This window comes from Bombus flavifrons, chromosome 7 (assembly GCF_040668555.2).
Source record: "Bombus flavifrons isolate JBK064 chromosome 7, iyBomFlav1_principal, whole genome shotgun sequence".
NCBI classification, from domain to species: Eukaryota; Metazoa; Arthropoda; class Insecta; order Hymenoptera; family Apidae; genus Bombus; species Bombus flavifrons.
In genome coordinates, this window is record NC_138448.1 from 8,983,526 (window position 1) to 9,003,978 (window position 20,453).

Sequence of the window (20,453 nt, forward strand, 5' to 3'; positions counted from 1 at the left end):
AATCGGTATTAATCATTCCATAGATCTGTTATAATTTGTATTTTCGATATTTGTGGTCTAAAATTATCTTTTATATTTCTTTCCCATCAGCTTTTCCATTCTTTTTATTATATAAAACTTCCATCAAGACAAATTTGTCAAAATTCAGTAAGTTTAAAAAAATCGTGTTATCGATCGAATGATACTAAATAATAAGGACCATTTGCTTCTCGCAATGGATGGTAATATTAACACATTCAACGTGGAAGACGTGAAGAACGTACGTGTCATGGGGATTTCCTATTTTCTAACGGATGACACGCAGATAAATGGATACATGTTATAGAAATATCGATTTCCGCCACGAGGGACACCCTTCGATTTTGTGCGCCGCATTAAATGCGTCGAACAAGCAACCGACTTTCGACTTGAAGGAGATAATAAGATTGCACGCCTACTTTATAAACACGGCCTTTTCAAATTTCTAAAATTTCGAACGAGCATCAAGAATATGTTCTATTTCCCTGGATGCATAATTACGTAACATCTATCGATTGTTCCCAAAAGGATTTATCAGGGAGCGCCAGGTGCGCGCACACGGTTTATGGTAACATTTCACAATATTTGTGTTTCATGGAGAATGAAAAAAAACGGAAGAAAAAGGGGGAATATTGTCACACGAAACACTGCATAATCGTATTCGTTATCATACTTTTTGGTGAACGCATTCATTTCTGACTGATCGTGTAGGTACACGTAGATACGTTCAAACAAATCGATGTTGATTATGATGCTAACATGTAACAGTTTTACCTTCTGAAAATAAATTGATAAAAGCTTATCAAAAACAAAAAAAAAAAAGGAGAAGATGGAATGAAAACATAGGTCATAGGATAATTTAAATGATCATTATATATTGGCTTCACGGTTGTCTTCTTTCACGCATGGAATAACATATCTTCGTGACGCATGAAATTTATAATTGATCGTTTCTTTGTATACGTGACGTTTCATACACTGTATGGTATACAGTCTGTTTTGCATCATTTCATACATTTATCGCTAAATTTCAATTTCTCCCGGAAGCACATAATATGATGATTACACAAAATTAATGTAAATGGATGCAAATTATTCGAGCTTGGAACGATATTTCTAATTAATGATCCAACACAGTAATTTAGCGCTTATAAATTACGGATAGTGATCGTTCTGATATATTAACTTTGAAATTAATTTCAAATAAAGTGAAATAAGAAAGCACCATTAACTGGAAAATACTATCTTAATCGGTTGTTTATCGTCGTATTGACTATATGATAGATTACTAGTAACTCGGTTGAAGTCATAGGCTGAGTTTTATACTTTTATAGCTCCTGGAAAGGATTGATTTATTTTCAAAATGTCAGCAGTTATATCGTTTGATTAAAATTGTATCAACTTATTCTTTACAGAGTAGCAATTAACATTAAAATATGATCTAGCAAGAGAAAATTTGTCTCCGTGTAGAATAAGATAGAAAAGTGTAGAAAAAGTTACAGATAGGAAATATTTTTGTTTTTTTTTTTTTCCTTTATTATTGATCGTACTCGCGATGGATTTTTATAAAATATTTATATCGACAGACGAACTAATGTTACAGAAATTTGTCAGTTTTATAGTAAACATTTATGCAAACAACGAACATTCGGACCAGTAATTGTTTCTCAGTAAAAAGTTCGATGCGTATTTCCGCACCGATGCGAAAAGCTCGGCGATTGTTTCGGCAAATTGGAAAATGTTTGCGCGAAATTGACTCGATGGAGAAGCGACGCGTTAACTGGTTCATAATGAATATTTGAACTGGCATGACAATTAACTTGTTGGATAATATAATGGCCAAAGGGAAGCGAAATGCGTCAGGATCGCAACGAGGCAACGATTTTATGGGTTCGATGAATTCATTGAAGCGTATTGGCTGGATAAAAAATTTTCTCATCGATAAAATGAAAATTCGCGCCACGGTTTATGCTTCTGAATGTTTTTATGGGAGAAAAGATGGGACTGCGAGTGATTTCCATTTTTTGTAATTCTTAATCCGAATTAATTGAAAAATAAAACAGTGTAACAAAATATAATACTGACGCGGATGCTGATGAAACATTCAGAAATTTCTGATTTCAAAATTTAGCCATAATTAACATTGGCAAATTTTTATTCGAAACAAAATTTATGAATAAAATTTTAAATACAAAAAAAAACAAAATATACATCTATTGAAATAATGTAGTGAAATGTTCACAGTTTGAAACAACTGATTCATTACTGTTATACCGTAAAAGTGCACCTCGTATAAATACAATCGCGTTAACAATCACTAAATCATTATGCCAGACGACGATAATGACATATACAAAAATTTTACTTTCTTTTACTCTGTATTGCAATATTTTGTATTTTGCAGACATTTCGGTACAATAGCGTGCAATGGACAAAGAAAACAAAAGGGAAATCGAAAAAAACATGCAGGATAATCCGTGACAAGTTACACGCGATGTTTTGCATGATCCGGTAAGCCGTGACGAACGGAAGAGAACGAACAAGAGAAGGAAAGTATATAAACGGTGGCTGTTTATCGAAACGTCATGCGCAGGCAGCCTATCAAAAGCAGAATCGCTCTCGGGACTCGGGAGCCTCCTCGTTCCCTCATTTCCACGCACGCTTCATTTCCCATACACACTACAAACGTTTGTTTATAGTTAGTGCCGAAAGCTGCTGGCAGCAGCACGGTGTCTACCTTCTTTTATCATTTCATCGATACCGAACTTCCTCGCAAGACTGAACTTGAAGTGTTCGCTTCAAACTTCAATGATTATATGCATCCTGTGTGCATCATTCTATGATATGATAATACATCCGTATTTTAACGATGAAAGAGAAGGTAGTAGTATTTCTGTACACTGTTTCCGCTCCTTGTGTAATATGCATGTAATTAACATTTTTTTTTTTTATTGAAACTTGATATTTTAAGATGTGTAATTTGATGCAAAGTAAAATAATTCTTAATGATAATGTTTCCCTTTATTAAGCGGACGTTTCATGATTCAGGGTCATTTCAAGGTCATAGTATAGTAGGTTGTTGAACTAGTCTTAATATCAGCCACAACAGTATGAAGTTAAAAATACGTGATAACAGTGCAGGTGATGTTGACTTCTGATCGAAAGAACAATTTCTTGGAAATTTCTTGTATTAGAATTTCTAACCAAGCGAAAGCTGATTTATTTTTATTCAAAACATTTGTTTGTCAAATTATCAGGAGCGTCTAAAAAATCGTGGTGACATTTACGCGTTACACACTGTACAAATGTTAATCTTATGACGGAGCATTTTCTTTCTATGTTACTACAAAATAGAAAAGAGATAATTTTTCAAATAAATATAATAAATAAGATGATTCTGTTCTGTATTTTCTGTTCCTATTTCCTGTTTGTAAATATCCTTTTTCGCGGATAACACACTTGAAACGGTGCAGACATGCTAGAAACTCGCATCTGTTTTACTCGTAAATAGACGTCAGTTATTAATTCATTTAAGTACAGCGGCTTCTTCAGTATCTTGTCATTTGCCGTTTCCGAAAAACGATCTTGTTTCTTCCTCATTTTGTTCCTTTTTTTTTTCATTCCTTCTCCGGAGCAATCTACTTGTTTCACAGGCCAATGGTTACGAAACCAATCAGTGTAACCCGCTCGAATGGAAGGCTCGGCAGGTGTACAAAGAGCTGCTGCACGAAAAACGAACAAAATATTACGCGAATTCCGAAAACGCGGACAAAAAAACGCCGTTAGATTTGCGTCATTCTGCGTGAAAACGTATTTTTTACACAAACATGACAAACGTCGTCTAATATAAGATCCATTTCAATTGCAAGTTCCTTTCGCTTTGTTCGATATGAATCTGAATCTGAAAAGTGTTTCTACTATTATTCTAATTTCTACTATTATTTTAATTTCAAGTATTTGAAAGACACTCCCCGAAAACATAGTAATTGGGGCTGATAATTAAACTGCGGATTTTTATGCAGTTACAGGAAATGTAAAGTGCTTGTAAAAATGCGCAAAATATACGAAGCGTAGTAGCTATTTATTATAATATTTAGTGGATGAAATAAGTTTCTATTTACTTTCCATTTCTTTAATGAAATTTATAAAAATAAAAATTTGCATAATAATCTGCAATCTGTTGAATACTTGAGGAATAAGGAGGAAAAAGAAACAAAGAACGTTACAAAAATACCTTCACCGAGAAGATCAAATTTTAATATTTTATTCCACCAGTAACGAATTTTACCATCATCGTTTATAATATAAGGTTTATCTTTTTGTTAGACGTCATAAAAATATGAGAAAAGAAAGATAATTTAGAAAATTATTTTAATCGTTTCTTCATCGAATATCACAAAGTATTGAAACAAAATAAGAAATGTCTATTTTTATTATATTATCAAAACCAACAAAATCTAACTATCGTAACAATATTATATATTTTGCTTATTTATTTTTCATGCATGAAGCTTTATTACTCCTAATGTAACGCAGACTTGCACTACTCAGATACATTGGAAATAGAAAGACTGGAAATATATTTTCTTTCGTAGACATCATCTATCTTTAAACAATAATCAAAACCTTGAACGATATCCAAAGTGAACATTTTACAGATGCGTATGTCTAGAATATAATAAAAGATTATAAAACTACGCGAAAAGAAAGAAGTTTAACTGCTTCTATGAATTTTGTAATTTTATTTTCCATTTACCTCAACCATGTACCAGATCTAAACAATGTACTAGAATCCAAAATGAATACGTAGACAGGTCTGAATAATTTAATCGGAAGTCGTAAATTTCCAGCGAAACTGTTCGCGGAGTCCATAAAAGCGGAGGCTTCTTAATCAAATTTTAGCGAGAGAAAAATCGCAATTAACGCGGCAGTTTAATCGTACGTAATAGCTGCGCCAATTTTGCCGAATATGCAAGAGCCCGCAGAACTCTGTCAGGACATCAATTTGCGTTATGCAGCGTGCTCGTTCAATCTCCTTCGAAGGTCCTGCCGACCGAATCACATTCCTGGACGGCCTCGTTTCTCCCTTCAGGAAAATTCAGCGACCACTAAAGGTTTTCGTTAAATTATTCAGGGCCACGAGTCGACCCGTGGAAGGGCGATTTCCTTTCGGGTGATCGATCAATTAAGTCGACGACTATCCCGGAACAATCGTGCTTTATTATCTGACGAATCCTGAAACCATTTCATTCCGGCTATTCATCTCGCTGCGTTCTGCAACCACGGAATAGAATTTTTCGTCTTTTCGTCGTTACGAGACCATAACCTACGAAAATGTTATTTCTGCGATTATCTATCATGAGATTGCGGTTTCTCGTCACAATTCGTTGTATTGCATACTTGCGTACATTTCATACGTTTGCTACGCTTGTTAGAATAACATTAGAGTGCGTATGAAGACCGCAGGCGAAGCATACGACCAGTCATGTTTCTTATTTTGAGCAGTTTTAGAATTCAGTATATTTCCAATCAAGCCTACTTTATCAAAATTGTCATTGACTCTTCTGAGTTAGACGCGTGGTTTTTCTAGTCACTTTTGTTCCATCCAAGACTGCTTTCGATAATATGATTCGAACAATACAGTAGAAATATGAGAATTATTTTCTAATGACACGTTAATAAATATACGTGCGTAAACGATATATATATCGTCTCGCGTTATAGATAAAAAAGAAGGAATCATATTTAAAGTATGTTTCTATAATTGCTAAAACAGCATTCTCAGTAACCGAAAAATGTGCACATTCATAAGAATATTGTACATAATTCATCTTCTCTTTTTTACCAATTCAACAATCGAAAATTCCTTAGTTAAAACCCAATTACGTTTTTTCGACACTTCTTGAACCCTACAACGCCCGTCTGTGAAATATAAATTATGCTTCTAACGAAACGTAAAAAGCCTCGGGAAAACGGTTCTTAACGAGAGCGCTCGGACGAATGAATCGTATTATACGAGTAATTCGCCGATACGGACATCAAAGATGGAAAAACCTTAAGGTTTGCGATCGTTCAAGAAACGGGACTTTGAATTTCGATAAAACTGAAAGGGCCTCCGCCAATCGTTCTTTCCGGGTTAAAAAGGAACGTGTAAAGCGCACGCCGAGAAAGACGGTACAGGAGAAAGTGCATTAATTGCATCGCTTGATCATCGAATGGCGTGTCCGATCTTTCTAAGCGTGCGAGTTTTACGATCGATAAGAAGAATATCGTGCGAGATCGGGTTCGTCTGCCGCCGGAAATGACGCGACTTTTCCACTGACGTATATATATATATAGAAAAAGAGAGAGAGGAGCTTTATGACATCGCGGTGTAATATCGGACGATATTTCCGTCACGTAAATTCGTAACGGCCGCTCGATAGAGAGCACCGAGAATTCGATTGGAAAACGATGGCCTGAAGTTGAAATGTTGAAACCAAATGTACGAATTCGAGGAATACGCCCGGAACAGAATCGTACGTTTTGAACAGCGGCCTTGGAACTTTTCTCCCGTCATTGGCCGTAGAGCGAATTTCGAAAGTCAGATGTATGGTGTACACCGACATGTCATAGCTCGGTTAGTTTTCAGGAATCTATTGACAGGATCCTATTCTCTGGTTTATTCAGCTTATCGCATATGAAAGAACGATTTGATTTGTTTGTTATCACAATATGATGAAGAGTCTGTTATAAGTACATGTGCGTATAGTACGCATCATTTTACGATGAAACTGTGTTCTTTTAGTAACGATTCTTATTTAAATATTTATTTATTAAATATTTGTAATTTTAAAGTAAATGTAAATAGTATATATATATATATATATATATATATATATACGTACTAGTAAAGCATAAGAGTATAAAATAAATATGATAAGTGTACAGCATTATTGCCAGACTGGTAAAATTGGAGGCTAAATGTTTGGACATTTTCTCGTTTTTCGCATGATATGTAATATAATTATTAAATCGCAGATAAAATAACTTGTAATAATTTTATTCTTTGTTATTATGTATTAGGCAATTATAGCAATGCATATAGCTAAATTAAAATAATCTTTGTCTATAAGTCGTCCAAGTTCTAAGCTATGGAATAAATAACAAAGCTGTCACGACGGAGATCAGTAAACTTATAATCAACGTGTTATTCGCATGATTAAGTGAAAAATATTGCTTTCAATTATCAATTTATTATTAATGTACACGTTTCAATAGAATACGCGCACCGATAACAAGAATCGATCAAAATGCCTGGATATTTATAACGTATATAAAAATACATATCTACATTCAGTATATCATTTCAAAGTAGAAAGTAACTTCGTTAAAAGTCATTTGACCAACTTCAGTTGTCACCAACACATTAAATCTTCGTAATTTATTCAAGAAAATTAGCTGCGTGCTGATAATCTTAGCAAGTAACGATGCAATTTGTCCCTTCACCGTAAATCTTAATTGAAACATTCAATTAAAACGCTAACTGCGTAACCCTGTTTTTGAAACTCAGTTAACGCCTTTGGAAATCACTCGAGCTACACAGAAATATGTATATGCTAATGATAGACCCAGATTTCCGAATTAACGAGGCAGCCACAGGCTTAAAATGGGAAGTTATTACGACGCAATATTCCAAGGCACGAACTGGAAGTTTCTTTAGGACGAAAACTCTCTTCGCAAACTCTTCTGTAAGTGAAACTTGAAACCTGCATAATTGACATCAAATTTCTGGCAACTGGGAACGTTTTTCAATGAAATTCCGGCAGCCCCTTCAAACACGCAGTCTTCTTTTTCATCGTATAATCTCCGTGAAAATAGGTGACGGATGACGAGTATATTGGCGTCTTGTGTTACATGAAATTTCAAAGGAACTGCTTGACACAATTTCCATGGTCGATCAAATACGCGTGGCTGGAAACTGGGAACTTTTAATATTCCTGTATCTGAATGAATATGGAACGCGAGGCTATAGAAAGCACACTCTAACAAAGATAGACGGGTGGTTACACACAGTAAAAGGAAAGTAATAGCTTTATCAAAAACAAAATTTGTAGTAACAATTGAATTTACGTATCTCTCCTTCGCAAGTAGAGAATCAATTTCTTTATTTCATCGTGCATATTGTCATGTATGAAACTATCTGCAACATTCTAAACGAAGAAGTAAGATACTAACAACTTCCATATACATACATGTGTATTTACTAGAAACTTATCTTGCTTTTACAGATTTCTGGCAATCCTTGTAATTTCTTCATCTTTAAGCTTAACTATGTACAATGAAACTGTCCTATTTCTGCAACAGTTTTGGAATATAAAGTAAAATTTAATAAGGATTTACAGAATTTTACGACAATGATAAATGAAAATCAAGTGATATGAAACAGATTCAATTAGATAATTTGAAATATTTTTGCAATGAAATATATTGCACGTCTATTTCAGTTTCGAAATGTGTAGTTATAGATTCTACAAAAAGAAACAATCCCTCTCTTCGTCTTACTTTATATAATTACTCAAGGGATGCACCACGTCGTGACTTGCTCCGCCTTATAGCGATCCTAAGAGTATGTCTTGAGTCTTAACATTGATTCCATTAAACCAGTCTCGAATTAATCACAATTAAGATAAAATTTCTCCAAATTTCTGGGATTTATTTGCGATATTGGATAATTTTCATTGCATCGTAGATTCAGAAATATTAAGTGAAACAAAGATTTCGTAACATTACGTACGAAATAAACCACAGATTACTACTTTGTATTTTATTTCCACTTTAAATAACATTTTTTAATTTCATCTGTATTATAACTACACCCTTTGTTATACCCTTTGTTATTTTTTAATAAAAATTACTAGAATTTAAAACTACTATCTGTAGGATTTGTTTTTGTTCGATTATACATGTATGTATGTGGCTGCAATATATTCCACGATGGAAAATTTAATTCAATAGTAGTCCAATAAAATTGGAACGTTAGCAAAACGTGCTGTATGCATCGCATCGGCATTGAACACAATCGAATACCACTTACGATTCTTCAATCGCACTCATTGATTGGTGAAAATAAAATGAAATCCATCAATTTTATTCACATCTTTAACAACGTGTGTTCATTTTTTACTAAAACCTAGGAATTTATACTTCTTTACAGTTTCACTCTCTTTGATAAAAATGCATTTTCCAATATGTTGTAACAGGCTTTCCTTTCGAAACATGTTTTTCGACCATGTTTTCAATTAGTTGGAAATTTATTGAAAGTTCTAAAATCACGGTATTATATAATCATAGGTATTACAGAAATGGATTAACGATGAGACAGTAGATGTTTCTGCAAATTTCAACACCTATGGACTCGATTATAAAAATAGAATCTAAACAGAGATTCGTTTCGTCCACTAAGTATCTTTGCGAATATTTTACTTTATATATGTTACATATTTTACATTTTATGTCCATTCTGTAGATTTTTGTCTATTAGATTTCTCATAAATAGATAAACATATACATATACTGGTCACAACAGTCATTCAAGACGCTCTTACTATAATTTCTTGTGAAAGAAATTTCTATAAAGTCGAATGAATTTATTTAATTGACGCGGAATTACACAAGAGATTATAAAATTTCCCTGCTATTCTGATAACAGCGTATCGCCATTAATCGTTAAAAGATAAATGCGAAAGCAGAAACGCAACGTTTCTCAAATGAAGAAACAGGAAAGCATAAATATCATTGCAATTTAATATTCCTACCTTTAATCCTATATATATGATCTTCCGCGATATCAAGTAATTATCTGAATATCGAAGAATTTATACGATATCCTATCGCGAAAATCCGTTTCATGAAACAATTCGTTAAATTCAATTCATTATACGATGCACGAATTTGGGTCTGAAATAAAGCGATTGAACGGTCGATCGGTCCAGTCATCACTTTTACCTTTTATCATATTGATAGGCCGTGCCGACAATTATCTTTTCGTTTGAAATTTGCGATGAAGCGTGTGCATCGATAGCCAGGCGAAACTCGTACTCGTATCAATTGGCCCCCGCGATCTGGCAAAGCGCTCGTTTCATCCCCCATACCCAATTTACTAAAAGCAATGAATTTTTACCATACGCGGTATTACGTGGTTATTTACAAAATGCGCGCACGCGAACGCTTTTCAATGAGAGAAAAAGAGAGAGAGAGAGAGAGAGAGAGAAAGAGAGAAGATCGTCAATTCGAAATGGTCGTCCAGCGAAAGTAATGAATTTTTATTGGGCCTCTCGCGCCGCCCGTTTTACAGGGGCCGTATCGACGCAAGAGGCTTTTTCATCGTGAAATCATTAGCAGAGATTCCCCGTTTACCAAGGGCGATGCATTTTTACGAGACGTGACGTCACCGGTTTGCGAAAGACAGGCAACATCGTCGCGGTTAAACGACCGACCAAACGATTCGCCGTGTTGTCCCGGCCTGCTCGGCAACGCGATACTTTTATTTTTAATTGGGTTACTCAAACTAATTAATTCTCGGCCCAACCTCTCATTAATGCGACAGAGAAATTAACGACGGGAAAAAAAGAGCCATTGACGTTCCGAGTAGAAAAGTCGGTAATTTATGGTCCGCGTAAATGCCCGCCGTGTGTAAAATACTTTTTACGCCTGACCCCTCTCCCCCTCACCGCTTCCTCTTTCAACCCATCCTCCTGTCTGCAACCATGAATTTTTCAAAAACTCCGTTGATCGAAGCCGATTGATTGGCTTCGTTGTTCATGGTCACGCGCCACAGATATCCTTGATTTTTATCTGTAATTTCTTTTTAATTCGAAGTACCGTGCGAATATGAAGTACCTGGACTATGTTTGGCGACGATAAACTTTAAGAGAAACCTTTTTTTTACAGGGAATTCAGGGATTTGGGAAATTTCAGGGATATAAATTGTACAAGATCCGATGAAATGTTTTAATATTTCGACTTCGTAAATTCTTAAGCCGATAATAAGGATTTTAAGATACCATTAAACGGTTTGTACATGCACGTACATATGTAGTGCCTCGATATAACTTTACATAATGTAAAAGTTACGAGTGCAACCGGAAATATTTGATGCTACACTGTGACAGAGAAAATATTCAATGTTACAATTTTAAAAAACACTGCATAAAATTGTTACGTTAGTTACGTATTGCATTCTTGAAATCACGTTGTTGCTATTTATAATTCAATATGTTGAATAAAAATTTCTATTTACCCCAACCGCGCGCCTGTTTCTAATTTTCCATTTTGACTTATCTACCTACGATTCTCCGTTACACGTAAAACCAAACACGAATTGTCAAAGAAAATACCAATTCATTTAAATTGTACGATATAAGAGAAAACTTTTCCATTTGTAATTTTTCATTTATGACTTTCAAATCGTCAACGAAACCTATCCATTCAAATTATCCGAAGAAAGCTTTCCTCGATATCACAGTTTCCCACGTACGATAATTTCCTTCAACCCTACTAAATAATGAAAATCATCACAGACAGCACATTTCCTATCCTATATACCGCTTCAGAACCTACGCTCTGAGTAGCGAACACCGGAAGTTAGGAAACACGTACTACGAACGTTTTCACCCCTTCGATGGTTCCCTTCGCCGCGCCGATAATAATTTCACCCCTCTATTCTTGAAACCCGTCTTCCTCGTCACAAGCACAGCACGTCATTTTTAATGAACGCGTCTGACGTTCGTTAGGAAAATTTGAAGCAAGCATGTCTTACCTCGTCTGCGTTCACCCTGAGGTAGCACGCCAACTCACACTAGCATCACGCACGAACCTCGCCGGGACGCACTAGAAACTTAGAAACTCGCGAAAAAATAAAGTTTGGCAGGTCGGGTGAAAAGGCACCCCAATCGCGAGCAGGTACCCGGGTGATACACGAATGACTCGCTGGACGCGACTGACAGTACCGTGTTGCTCCACGTGGGCTCCAAGCTCCAACCACCCCGTGAAACCTACACAGTCGCGTGACGGATCATACACGAGCGTAACGCACACCGACGAACTGGTAACGGGAGGGGGCTGTGATCATGCGCACTCCTGCAGCTTCCTTGGATTCGAACTTCCACTCTCTTTCTCTTTTTCTTGTTAAACGCGTAATTAGCAGCATTTCGCGGCTACGCTGCCTGATAATCGGTTATGGAATGCAATCGCTACCGGTTGATGCTTCTACCGCGTCTGCCCCTGCTTCCGCTTCTACAACGAACGTTCCTTGCTTTCCAATGACTGTCCTGACTAACTCGCGATCGAGGGATGAAATGACTGTTTGGTCCTTCGTCGAAACATCCGCGAGAACTTGGTTCGAATGTCACTTTAGGTTTAATGGAAAATCAGTAGGAAATTGTCAGGATCTTCGAGAATTTTATTTTACTCGAAGTAACAATGTAGATGTCATTTTATAACCACAATAATTTCATCGGTATTTGTGTAATAAAATTGATTTCGTGTTCATACTTCTTTGTATTTATCGACCGTGATATTCATCAAATTTTACATTTTCTTATTCGATTTCACGTATGCTATAAACGATTTTGCAATATACAGATTCGAATTTCTAACAGATTTTCGAAGTTCCTCATCTTACTCACCTCGAACTTCTTTGATAGGATTTAGATCAAGAAGCTGTGAAAACGCCAATTCACTATACGTATTATCGTAACTCTTACATACAATTATAATAAATTTTAACTATGTACGATGTATATATATACCGAATCGTAACTTTACACGAATACAAAGTTCTAAACAAGCCGTATATATATATATTTGGCGAAACTTCATTGATATCTATTCCCATTCCACTACCAGTCCACCTAACTTTTGTCCTCGACTATATATATCCATCTGTTCATTATGCGCATAGTAAAATAAGCAATGCAGCCATCGTATATCAGAAACATGAAAGAAATTCTCATAAAAACGCCCTATCACTCTGGTAATAACAAATGCAAATTTCTAGCATTATAAAGAGATTAATAAAACTCGGACGATGGCGGACACGTTGGTTGCACCAAAGATACGGTAATGAATCGCTTCTCAATAAGCTGCAAGTTGGTTACGATGTTGCTAATTAAGTCATCCGTTATCATTTTTATCGTTTGGTGTACTCGGAGGAATTTCCAGCTCGCAATCGAGCTTGATAAAGATCGTGAAAAGGGAAACGGTGAAGGAACGACGTCAGAACGGAGTCGGCCGGCCTTAATCAGGAAATTAATCTCCGTTTCAGAGTGAGCTTGTTACTAACGTTCGACGGCTTGGCATTTCGTTAGCCACAAATTACGCAACCTCGACATTCGATGCTGGCCTCCAGAAACACCGATCGCGAACAACACGTGATTTATGCACCTCGAAGATCCTGATAATAAAATTCTAATTACGTTCCGCAGGTACTGTGTCTCGACGTAATTCGATTAATTAGAATGGTTCTCGTGTGTTACCGACGACCGATGTATATTCGATGCTCGTTCTCCGTTTTCTCCAACCAGCCATGTGAAAGTAATACCCATCAGGATGTGTCAATTATGAAAATTTATAACGTTCTGTTGGAATTGCAGCATGTATCGAAATTATATCAACATCATATTTATTCCACGTTAACATTCGTTCGCATATCGAATGTTAACTTGAACATAACACGCACGCACAACTTAAAACACTCCAACGTAATTTTAACATTTGACACGTGTAATATGTTGATCAAGATATTCCATGGTAAGTGTTCATCTTATTTTACAAAACGTCGTTACCATATTTTACAAGAACGGCGCGCTGCTGCGCTTCCAGTCGATTGTACCAAATGAAAGATTTCGCTTTATAAAGGTAAACGAACCATCGCAAATATACGCAGTCAATTCTCAGTCAGCTAAAACAACAGCACGTCTCGCTATTTTGAAGAAAAATTCGCTGCAATTACTCCGACAAAAGGGGGCATTGGCGCGGATGATCGAATACTGGTCTAGTCATTGAGCTGGTCCTTCTGAAACGAGGAGCCAAAGGGAGAAGACAACGAATGTGTCAGTGTTTTAGGGGTTCCATGGGAAGTCGCTAATTATCGAGGTTTGTCCGAGTCGTTACAGTAGTTATCGGACTGCTTCTTTTACTTTCAACAGACTTCCATCTCTTCGACTATCTGCACCCTTTTGCAGCAGCGTGGTTCGGGTCTGCATTCAGAGCAGCCACGCGAAACGAGAAAGGCCACGGTTTCTGTCTCAAGCGTGTTAATTAGACAGGCCTTTGTTTCCTCAGAAGGAACCCGAACGAGGCAAATATGAACGATAAAGCGACCCTTGAATTTTGTCTGTCGCTTGATATCGCGACCGCCGCCTTGCGAATTATTTATGCCGCGGGATTGTACGAAAGTTTCATAAGGGGAATCAGTCAGCGTTTTCGATTCCACTGCCCGTCTAACGATGACATTTCAACAACAACAAAATTTTCTTTTCATAGTGATTCGGAGTTATAGGACTTCATAATAAATAGTAAGTCGTCGATAGAATAGATAGAATAGAAAACATAAAAATTATAAAAAAAATAGCTTATAATTATGTGTTAACAAGATCTGGAAAAATACCTCCTTCCATTCGGTCAAATAAGGAAATACAATACTATCTGATAGTATATTCTTTAATAGTTTTTAAATTTTATCAATATAAGATCAATAGTTTTATCTTGTTACATTGCTCGTGAAAATTCTAAATGTTTTGGATAACACACAATATATTCACATCGTAAATGATCAAATATTTTGGATGCCATCGTAGGTATCCATCTTCCTCTAGAAAAATCGTAACACGTAAGACTTTTTCGTGTAGATACGATTATCTTGTACGAGAAGAAGAAACATTGATCTCTAAATGATGTTCTTTGAGATAACGAAGATTGTCTAGGTACTTTACTATAGAAACATACTTACATGTCTCTGCTCAAATAATTTTTATGAATAAATAATGTTTTAATTCAGGATGTTGAATAATTTACAGACTTAAAAAATCGACAATTTTTTAGATAATAAACATCAATAATATGAGAACATAATGAGAACATATATTGAGAGCATAAACTGATATCGTCAAATACTCTATGACGTGACGAACAATTCGTGCTTCGAACAGGAAGAATTGATAACATTTCCAATTAATCGACACCGCGTCAATTATGCACCAGGTCACGAGTAATTTTTGTTTCGCCGGGATATGCATATTTGGATAAAGTAGATAATGAAGATAAAGTTTCAACGGTAACGAGCGTACCATTAACGAGCGGGCCGCAAAGACCGAAATGGGAATATGAAAATGTGAAATGACATATGAACGAGTGAAATATGAAACATTGTTAGTTTTGTCTAGACATTAGTTTCCAAGTTCGTGGTTTTAAATGTCATTTTTCGAGCACACGAACGAGTTAGATAACGAATATTATGAAAAAAAATAAGAATTTAATCACCTTAATATTTAGAGCAACTAATAAGCTAATTATGAAGTTTAATCGACGTATCTTCAATTTTCCACGCATTCCTTGGGTCGAGGCTGAGTTAAGTAGAAGTGCTTTATGACTTAGTTAGAAACAATTACATGAATAAACTTAACGATGAAATGGAGCAACTAAGAATATACTCATCTAAATGCATTGACTTTATAAAGGGAGAAAGCAAATATGAATAATCCCTACTTGTACAGAAGAAGTCCGATTTCTGCGAAAACGGGAGAAGCAATAATGAAACACGAAGACACTATAAGGAACAATCTTAGGAAAAGCTCGAGATCGCGTTTAAATTATCAACGTTTACGTGCAATATCTTTTGAATTCGTATAGTTCGAATTTGTAATGTTCTTTTTACATTTAAATGTTTACATGTGCTCGAAGGAAAAAATCCTGCCATCGAGAATTGAATATACTAATTTTAATTTTAATACTAATATTGACAAAAGAAGATTCCACTTATTATTATTATAATTTGGATAAAAGTATACTGTATATTGAATTTTTATTACGTTCACTTTAGTTTTTAAATGTTTGTCTTAAACATAAGATTAAAAGATATAAAATTATACTTCTCTCTACGTTTAATATTACTTTCAAGAGTAGCACACATAATAATAAAAATCTGCGTGATGAAAATGTTTTAAGGAAAATGTAGAAATTTAATTCTCTGTTGTATTACGTTAAGAGCATGTCATAAGATGATTAAAATTCTTTTTTATCTCTGCTTTAATATCTAACGCCTTTGTTTCAAGAATCCCATTTACTACCGCTGTTGTTGCTCTCATTCAAAAAATAGTTCCTAGTTTACTGTTGCGAGCAGAAAATATCCGGGCTAAAGATGAGAAAAAAAAGAAAGGATGAAAATATCCATTTGCCAAGTTTCCCGGAAATGGAGAACGAAATCGAGTTTCGGTTTATGTTGTTGCTTCGTGCTCAGATAAAATTAATCAAAACAGGATGTTTCTGATTAAATACACGCAATCATATTAAAAATTAATAGCTTTGACACCTGCAACTAAATAACAGGACGTATATAAATCGCATTATTCATACAATAATTATTTATATAATACATACTATTTAACATATGCATATCCTCGACAATTTGTAACAAATTCAATATTCCTGCAATAAGAAACAGAAGTGGAACAATGCTCCCATTATATTGAAATGAAGACGCGAAGCTGTTAGAAACTTAAGCGCCCTTATCTGAATAAACTTCGAATAAACGTATACCCGTTTGCATGCATTCAAATTAACAAACTTATAAATATTAACTTGTATAAATATACATATACTTATACATATATTTTACAATTTACTATGTTTATCACTATGAATATGCATCCACTTATCCACTTGTTCTTTGAACTAGGCAGAGTAAGCGATAAAAGATTATTAATATTTGATAGAACTTTTTTTCCATTCTCACAATGTTTCGCATACAAGTTCACAAACATGTATTCTCTATTCGAATTGACAATTTAACGATAGTATATTCTAATTTTATTACGTGGCACATTGCACTTAATCATACGTAGCTACATGCCGCGTGTTTTGCATAATATTAGAGAAAGCCACGTTCAGCTGCACGAAAGGGTACTCAGATATTACGTCACAATACTGGTGAAGTCTCAATTCTGCGATTCAGTGTTCGGTCTTTCTCGTTTCTCTTGGCTCGTTCCTCCCTCGCTCTTTCCCTTTATCCCCGCGTTGCGTCTAAGGATTGTGCAGGCTGAGGTCTGACTGAGCCTACCATCAAACTCCTCCTCAAGAGCAAGCTAGATGTTTACATTTCAATTATCCGACGCCTCGTTCGTGCCATTATTAGTATTTGCATGATTTAGTAGCTGAAGAAGCATGCCTTCCTACGTCTAGAGCTATCTCTGCGTTGGCAATTATCGGAATACAATTCGATGGGATTTGTACCTGTCTAGAGTTGCGTCTGTGCGATACGTACGTATAGCTACCACGTAAGTGCGTGTACGTTCTTCCAATCTAAATTTCGGAAATTAAAATTGTATATACTAAAATTAGAAACACTATCAGCTCTTGAAATAGTATTAAAGCAGTATTATACGTATTATAATAGTATTAGTATTACACGTATAATGTATCCTTCTTTGCATACATTATACGTATAAGTTTAATTAGAATTAAAATAACATATGATACATGTGAGCAAGATGAATATGCTTTTTATCTTAATAACATGAAATATTATCGCGTGTTATATTATTGTATAAATTATTATATATTACGAGAATGAATATTACATCAATAACATGAATTAGTATTAACTTGAAATAACTGGAGATGTTCAGTAATTGTAAAAATAAAAGTTTTTAAAATTTAATTAAATATACAATCTAGAAAGTTTTAAAACACATATTTGTAGAAAGAAAGATATAAATTTTATACCACTCCGTGTTATAACTACTTTTTGTTTATGTTATTTCAGACATACCTTTGCTTCAAACGTTTTGTATTCTTTAAACGTCCATTAGATTTTTGCGAATATTCCATTCTACAGCATAATAATGTTAATTTCGGAATAAATAATATATAAATATTTCACAGGAATTATGAAAATACCTCTGCTTGTATGCTGGCTATGTATACATAATGGCTTGCGTGAAATGTAATAATATGACACTTATGCGTATGGCGACATTAAATATTATAATATGAAATTTACATACATGCATACATATATGGTTACATTAAGAATTAAAGTGTATAATTTCTACTTTATGTATGCTTACACACAGCATGTATTAAATTATTAGACGTGATTTATGGTCTATCGTATTTTCACGAAATATATATCATTGTTATTTGTTGTTAATATTCTACTTTGAAATACCACATATGTAGAACATATTTCTCTGTTGTAAATTATTAAGTTTTTCTAGAAATTACGGTTTTTCCAGGTTTTCTAACTAATGTTATAGCAGACAGAGTTTGATATAAAAAGTCCAAAGGTAAACTGCTCGTGTTTACATTTATACGTACTTTCATTTTTACCACTATATTTTTCCGCAATTATATTCTTTTTCCTAATTCTATCATTTAATATGAGAAAAATTTACCTCTTCAAAATTAGATATAACTTAAACAAAGGAATTTATTATTTTCCTTTATCGATAAATTCTTATAATGAAACTTTACAAATTGACGAAATGATATTAAGATGGGGAGATTCGCTTCATCCGATTTCCTTCTTTGGAATCGTTCAACGAAATTTGAATTCGTTAGTCTATCTTTAATCGATTAATCGGCCGGGCAATTCAAGGATCTTCCAGAGTGGTAGGCAAATGAAGGTGAACAAGGAACCATAAGAAAGGGACGACAGAAATGAAAAGAATCTCTCTTTAGGGAGAAGAAAAACTCGGAAAACGAAACCCCGGTGTAATATTCCGGGAAATTCCACAAATCGATGGAAGAAACGGAAACGAGCGAAAGGGAAAAACAAAGAAGGATGGAAGAAAACGGCGAGTGGAGGGGAGGAAAAGTGGAACATTTCTGTGCTCGTTAAAACGCGCAGCTTCAGCATCCACTGGAAACCGGAAGAAAGAAAGCCTCTCTCATTGCGGAACGTGACCCGTTTCATCTTCGATTTTTCATACAATAACTATTGCTTCGTTTCTTTTCAAAAACCTCTTTTTTCCATCTCATTTCTTCTGCTTTTTTTTCTTATGAAATGCAAAGTCGAGCAACAGTTGCGCGACGGAGAAATCAGTAGAATCAATTTCAAACGTTACGTCATTTACCCTTTAATTCGCAGTTATATGTAACTGTCCTAAAAACTTGACCAATAGAACGAACCAATCAATTCCAATATACTTTTTATATTTTTTACTAATATGTTAACGTTATCATTATCTTGTATTCTGTACCATCGCTTTAATTAACGTCTGTTAAGCGCTTCACATATCTGCATACATCTCACGATCCTTTTTTGTATTACAATATTAATTTCAAGCTACTATTCAAACTGACACTTGATTTAATACTAACGCCGCTATTAAATTACCAAAGAAATAACTGTATAATTAACAAAATAACGTTAGTTGAATATGCGCTTGAAATTAAAATCTTGTGAATAATGTGAATGTGTTATTAATGTGATCGCATTATCAATTTCTAAGATTTTTTTCAACAATATATTTTGATCCAATGATTCCTTCTACGTTAAATCGATTTGAGATAAAAACTTTATCTCGCAATTAAATTAAATTCAAAATTTAATCAGAAATTTGACGTATCTTCCCTCCACAGAAGCAATTTTCGTACTGACAATGAGATACACATTCAACGAAGTGTTTATATTTTCTTGTTTTAATTTTTGATAAGGATATATAATAATGCACTACCATTTAAAAAATTGTACAGCTTAATTACATGATAAATGTCGCATCATCTAAATACCTTTTTTTAAAAAGTTCAAGAAACGCGAAAACAAATTAAAAGAACATCCTTTGTTCTAATGCTCGATTCTAAAATCAAATCGATGGTATTGGTTTCAAGTGAACAAAACGTTTACTTAGAATGAATTGTACTTAGCTTAATAAAATCTTGTTCGGTTGTACTCGATTCCACCGTACATATTCCACAAATGATCGATGTACTATCCTTAACAAAAAGATTTACCGTGCAAACGTAGCTTCTTTCACGGAACATTTCGCGATTTCATCCAACATGTACTTTCATCTTAGGGCGTTACAAATACGTGTAGCATTTTATTCACAGGCTTGTCAACGTCCAAAATATCGTGAATAATCATAAATATGGATCAAGCGAATATATTACGGCACGGTGTGAAAGAAATCTATCGTTTACGCTACATCAATCATTTCGATGCAACGTAAAAC

At 34.7% G+C, this 20,453-nt stretch overlaps 1 protein-coding gene across 4 annotated transcripts in view; it reads right to left on the bottom strand.

The window, feature by feature from the left end:
- The window catches only part of LOC138181830 (EGFR adapter protein), a 283,132-nt gene that overhangs the window by 189,820 nt on the left and 72,859 nt on the right, over window positions 1–20,453 (bottom strand). The window contains exon 1 of one of the 4 annotated variants that reach the window (XM_069117127.1): window positions 11,819–11,994. The exons of the other annotated variants lie outside the window; for them this stretch is intronic. The gene's annotated coding sequence lies outside the window, so the exon portion shown is untranslated. Of the gene's footprint in view, window positions 1–11,818; window positions 11,995–20,453 lie in introns of those variants that run through there. 4 annotated transcript variants of the gene reach the window in all.